General features: G+C 55.0%; 1 pseudogene; it reads right to left on the reverse strand.

The window, feature by feature from the left end:
* Nucleotides 1-3,672: 3,672 nt before the first annotated feature.
* Nucleotides 3,673-3,791, reverse strand: LOC111530216 (annotated as a pseudogene).
* Nucleotides 3,792-5,859: the final 2,068 nt, after the last annotated feature.

Consider the following 5,859-nt stretch of genomic DNA (forward strand, 5'->3'; position numbering starts at 1 on the left):
AGAAAAGAGGAGAGAGAGAGAGACAGGAAGAATGAAAGGTAGAAAAGAAAGAAAGACAGGAAAGAAAGCCAAAAACCTACAGCACCCGATATTCTCAGGTGGTCTCCCATGCAAGTCCTAACCAGGCTGTACCCTGCTTAGCTTCCAAGAACAGCAAGATCGGGTGCGTTCCGGGTGATATGGCCATAGACGCCAGCAGAGGCACCTGGCTGTCCCAAGAGCCCGGCCCAGCCATACTCGCAGGCTTCCAACTGGCACCATCAGCCTGGGCGTGACAAACTCGTATCGCCCCGAAAGGCACTCCCCCGCGGCCTTCCACCGCCTCCCAAGCTCAAGAGCTTCCACCACGTTGGCCGGCTCATAACAGGGAGCACTCTGAGGCGTCAGGGCCCAGGACCCACGATCCTGGAGCACAGTCCTGTCCTCCGCCCTGTCATGGAGGTATATTTTTGGATTCCTGGCCGCTCAGGAGCTCCAGCAAGGCCCCCTCTTGCCCCACCCAGCCAGAGCTGTCAGGGTTGGCCAAGAAAGAACAGGCGGCGGAGCGGTGCATGGCGTTTTTCTCACAACGCCAACACCAGCGAATGCTCCTTGGGGCTCCGGCCCCCTGCCCTCCCAGGTTGGAGCCGGGCTCCTGGCGGGGTGATGGCTAGGCGGAAGCAGTAGAATGATGCTGCCCGGTGGTGCTTTGGTGGCGCAACCCAGAAGGATGTCCCCAGATGCGGCGGGTGTGTAGGGGCTTGATGATGGGGGAGCAGAGTCAGGAGAGGTTGGGAATCTTGGCAACATTGTGGGGAAGGAAGGGAGCGGGGAAGCCAGAAAAGCCCACAGCAGGCTGTGCACGGTGGATCACACCTGTAATCCCAGGACTTTGGGATGCCGAGGAGGGTGGATCATGAATTCAGGAGATCTAGACCAACCTGGCTAACACGGTGAAACCCCGTCTCTACTAAAACTACAAAACATGAGCCGGGCATGGTGGTGGGTGCCGGTAGTCCCAGCTGCTCGTGAGGCTGAGGCAGGAGAATGGCAAGAACCGGGAGCCCAAGCTTTTAGTGAGCTGAGATCACACCACTGCACTCCAGCCTTGGAGACAGAGTGAGACTCCATCTGGAAGAGAGAGAGAGAGAGAAAGAAAGAGAGAGAGAGAGAAAGAGAGAAAGAGAGAAAGAGAGAAAGAAAGAAAGAAAGAAAGAAAGAAAGAAAGAAAGAGAAAGAAGCAGAAAGAGAGAAAGAAAGAAAGAAAAAAGGAAAGAAAGGGAGACAGAAAGAAAGAGAGAGAGAAATAAAGGAAAGAGAGAATTAAAGAAAGAAGAAAGAAAAAACAGAGAAAGAAAAGAAAGAAGAAAAGAAAAAAGAGAGAGGAAGAAAGAAAGAAGGAAACAAAGAAAGATAGAAGGAAAGAAAGAGAGAAACAAAGGAAAGAAAGACGGAAGGAAAGAAAGAAAGAGAAAGGAATAATGAAAAGAATGATGGAAACAAAGAAGAAAGAAAGAAGGAAAGAAAGAAATAGAGAAAGAAAGAAAAGAAAGAAAGAAACAAGATAGAGAGAAGGAAAGAAAGGAAGGTAGAAAAGAAGAACAAGAAAGAAAGCAAAAAGTCTACAGCATATGGTATTCCCAGTCGGTCTCCCATCCAAGTGCTAACCAGAGCCTAACCTGCTTAGCTTGCGAAATCAGAGATTGGGTGCATTCAGGGTGGTATGGCCCTACACGCCAACAGAGGCTCCTGGCTGCCCCAAGAGCCTGACCCAGCTTCCAGCCGGCACTGCCAGCCCCAGGGCATCGGGCTTTGATCGGGACCCCCAAGCCCCTCGCACACCCCAAGAGCCTGACCCAACCATGTCTGCTGGCTTCCAGCTGCCACTGCCAGCCCTGGGACATCGGGGTCGGATGGGGACCCCCAGCGCTCGCATGTTGGAACCCACCCAAGGGCACACACACACACAGAGACAGACACACACACATGCAGACACACAAACACATGCACGCACACACAAACGGCTTGAAGGAGAGCAAGGAAGAGATGGATGGAGAGACTGAAACTGATGGTGGGAGAGAGACATCCATCGAGAGAGACAGGGGAAGGGGAGAGGGAAAAAGACAGACTGAGATTCAGAGAAAGAGAGAGGGACAGAGAAATAGAGAGAGACAGAGAGACAGAGGGAAGTTGACAGAAATAGAGGGAGGTGCAGGGGAATCCCAGAAGATAGAGGGGGAGGGAGAGAGATAGCGAAAGAGATAGAGCCATGGAGAGGGAGTACCCTGCTCCGGTAGGCAGGGCCCTTTTGAGCAGGCTGGGATAGGGTGGAGGGGGCATGGGCTGAGCCAGAACAGGGTGACTAGGCCGTCCATGCAAGAGGAGCAATGGAGCTCTGAGACGGGTTTTGTCTTGGGTTAATTGCTTGTTTGGAGATGGGTTTCGTAGTCTCCTTCCTTTGCTGGCACCTCCCTGTGCTCCTGGTGCGGTACATTGGGCAGCAGCCGTGCCCCTGGGCGTGCCCACGGCGCCTGAGGAATGGGTCTCTGGCGTGTCCTTGGGACTGGCGTTTACACGAAGTTGGTGGCAATGGAATCCGGATGCACTGGAACTCTTTTGCTGCTGGCTGGCAAAGCAATGTCCTTCCCCCGGATAAACCGGCCCCTGCATTCTGGAGCGGAGGTCTCCACTGGCGTGTGTGGCACCCGCTGCCCCTGCCCACCCCTTCCCCCGGTCTGGAAGGTTGCGGCGGCACCTGATGAGTGCACTGAATCGCCTGGGAGTTCGGAGATCAGGAAGGCAGCGTGAATGGCAGGGAAGCGGCGCCTGAGCCTTTATGTTCCCACCCCTGCCCTCCCGGGATGGAACCCAGCTCTTGGCTTGGCTGCTGCGAGGCAGAAGTGGTGGGAGGCCGTTTCCTGGTCGTGCTGTCATGGCAGACACCCAAGAGGACGTCCCCGGCTGCGACTGGGATGTAGGCAGGTGATAAAGTGGGAGCAGAGTCCAGGGTGGTTGGGAAGTCTGGTGACAGTAGGCGGAAGGGAGAGAGGGGTGAAGTCACAAAAGACTACAGCAGGCCCTGCGCGGTGGATCAGGCCTGTAACCACAGCACGTTGGGATTCTGAGGAGGGTGGATCACGAGGTCACAAGATCCAGACCAGCCTGGCTAACATAGTGAAACCCCCTCTCTACTAAAACTAGGAAACATGAGCCCTGCGTGGGGGCAGACTCCCCCACGCTTAGGAGGCTCCCCTCAGCTCAGGAGGCTGAGGCAGGAGAATGGCATGAACCTGAGAGGTGGAGCTTGCAGTGAGCCAAGATGGCGCCACTGCACTCCACCCTAGGTGATAGAGTGAGACTCCATCTGGAAGAAAAAGAAGGAAAAAAAGAAAGAGAGAGAGAGAGAGAGAGGAAGGAAGGAAGGAAGAAAGGAAGGAAGGAAGGAAGGAAGGAAGGAAGGAAGGAAGGAAGGAAGGAAGGAAGGGAGGGAGGGAGGAAGGGAGGGAGGGAAAGAAGAAAGAGAGAAAGGAAGAAAGAGAGAGAAAGACAGAAAGAAAAGAAAGAAAGAAGGAAAGAAAGAAGAAAGAGAGAAAAAGAAGGAAAGAAAGAAAAAGAGAAAGAAAGAAGAGAGAGGGAGAGGGAAGGAAAGAAAGGAAGGTGGAAAAGAAAGAAAGGCAAGAAAGAAAGCAAAACAGCCTACAGCACCCAATATTCCCAGGTGGTCTCCCATCCAAGCACTAAGCAGGCCTGACCATGCTTAGCTTCCGAGATCAGACAAGATCAGGCACGTTCAAGGTGGTATGGCCGTAGATGCTGGCAGAGTCACCTGGCTTCCCTAAGAGCCTGGCCCAGCCATGCCCACCAGCTTCCAGCTGGCACCATCAGCCTGGGTCTGCCAGGCTCGAATTGGGACCCCGAGCCGCTTGCCAGTGGCCTTCCCCCAGCTCCTGAGATTCTGAGGTTCCACTACATCAGGCCCACTCAGAACAGGGAGTGCTCCAAGGCATCAGGGCCCAGGACCCAGGATCCTGGGACCCCGTCCCATCCTCAGTCATCTCATGGAGATATTCTTTTGGATCCCAGGAGGCTCAGCAGCTCCTGGGTGGCCCCCTCTTGCTCCACCCACCCAGAGCCGTCAGGGATGGCCAAGGGTGAACAGCCGAACCAGCTACGCACGGCCTTTTTCTCACAAAGTCCCCACCACGGTCACTAATCCCGACCAAGACCCGGCTGATGGGCAAGAGGGCGTGGGTGGTTGGGAGTTGGGGGATGGCCCTGTTTTTCCTCAGGCTGGCACTAAAGCCAGCAGCCTGATCACCGGCAAGAGTTGCTGAGAGAAACCCAGTCACACCCCACCATCACCAGGAGAAAATCCACAGACCCACACACAGACACACCCGGGCACTCGCGCGCGGGAACCCACACACGTGCACACAAACACACACAGACACACACACTCACACATTCACGCACATGCAAACGGCTTGAAGGAGAGCAAGGAAGAGAAGGATGGAGAGACTGAAACCGAGGGAGGGAGAGAGACAGTGGTCAAGAGAGACAGGGGAGGGGGAGAGGGAAAGAGACAGAGAGGCAGAGAAAGAGAGAGGGACAGAGAAAGAGAGACAGAGAGACAGAGGGAAGGCGAGAGAAGGAGTGCGAGGTGCAGGGGCAAACCAAGAAGAGAGAGAGTGAGGGTGCTACAGAGAGAGCGTAATAGAACCTTGGAGAGGGAGTGCCCTGCTCCAGTAAGCAGGGCCCTCTTGAGCAGGCCAGGATAGGGTGGGGGGGAGGAATGGGCTAGGCCAGAAGAGGGTGACCAGGCCGTCCTTGCAAGAGGAGCAGTGGAGTGCTGAGATGGGTTTTGTCTTGGGTTAATTGCTTGCTTTGGATGTTTGCTTCATAGGCTCCTTCCTCTGTTGGCACCTCCCTGTGCCCCTGTTGCAGTGCGTTGGGCCCCTAATTTTGCAGAGTTCGCCCATCCTTTTGGCAGGAGTCATAGCACCGGACGTGCCCATGGAGCCCGAGGCCTGGTTCTCTGGCATGTCCTCGGGACTGGAGTTTACACGAAGTTGGTGTCAATGGAATCCAGGTGAACAGGGACTGTTTTCCTGGTGGCTGGCAAAGCAATGTCCTTCCCCCGGATAAAGCGGCCCCTGCATTCTGGAGCAGAGGCCTTGGTTGATGTGTGTGGCACCTGCTGCCCCTGTCCGCCCCTTCCCCCAGTTTAGAAGGTGACGGAAGCGCCTGATGAGTGCACTGAATCGCCTGGGCGTTCTGGGAGTGGAAAGGCAGCGTGAACAGCAGGGAACCTGTGCCTGCACATTTATGGTCCGGACCCCTGCCCTCCCAGGATGGACCCGGGCTCCTGGCATGGTGGCAGCGAGGCGGAAGCAGTGAGAGGTTGCTTCCTAGTTCTGCTTTTGTGGCGGATACCCAACTGGATGTCCCCGGCTGCACCCGGGCAGTAGGCGGGCGATGAAGTGAGAGCAGAGTAAGGGGAGGTTGGGAAGCATGGCGACAGTAAGGTCAAGGAAGGGAGGGGTGAAGCCACAGAAGACTATAGCAGGCCATGCACGGTACCTGGTAACCACAGTACATTGGGATTCTAAGGAGGGTGGATCACGAGGTCAGGAGATCCAGACCAGCCTGGCTAACATGGTGAAACTCCGTCTCTACTAAAACAACAAAACATGAGCCCGATGCAAGGGTGGGTGCCTGTAGTCCCTGCTGCTCGGAAGGTTGAGGCAGGAGAATGACATGTCATGTGTCAGGCGGAGCTTGCAGTGAGCCGAGATCATGCCACTGCACTCCACACTGGGTGACAGAGTGACACTCCATCTGGAAGAAAAAGAAAGAAAGAAGGAAAGAGAGAGAGAGAGA

This window comes from Piliocolobus tephrosceles, unplaced genomic scaffold (genome assembly GCF_002776525.5).
Source record: "Piliocolobus tephrosceles isolate RC106 unplaced genomic scaffold, ASM277652v3 unscaffolded_26347, whole genome shotgun sequence".
NCBI lineage: Eukaryota > Metazoa > Chordata > Mammalia > Primates > Cercopithecidae > Piliocolobus > Piliocolobus tephrosceles.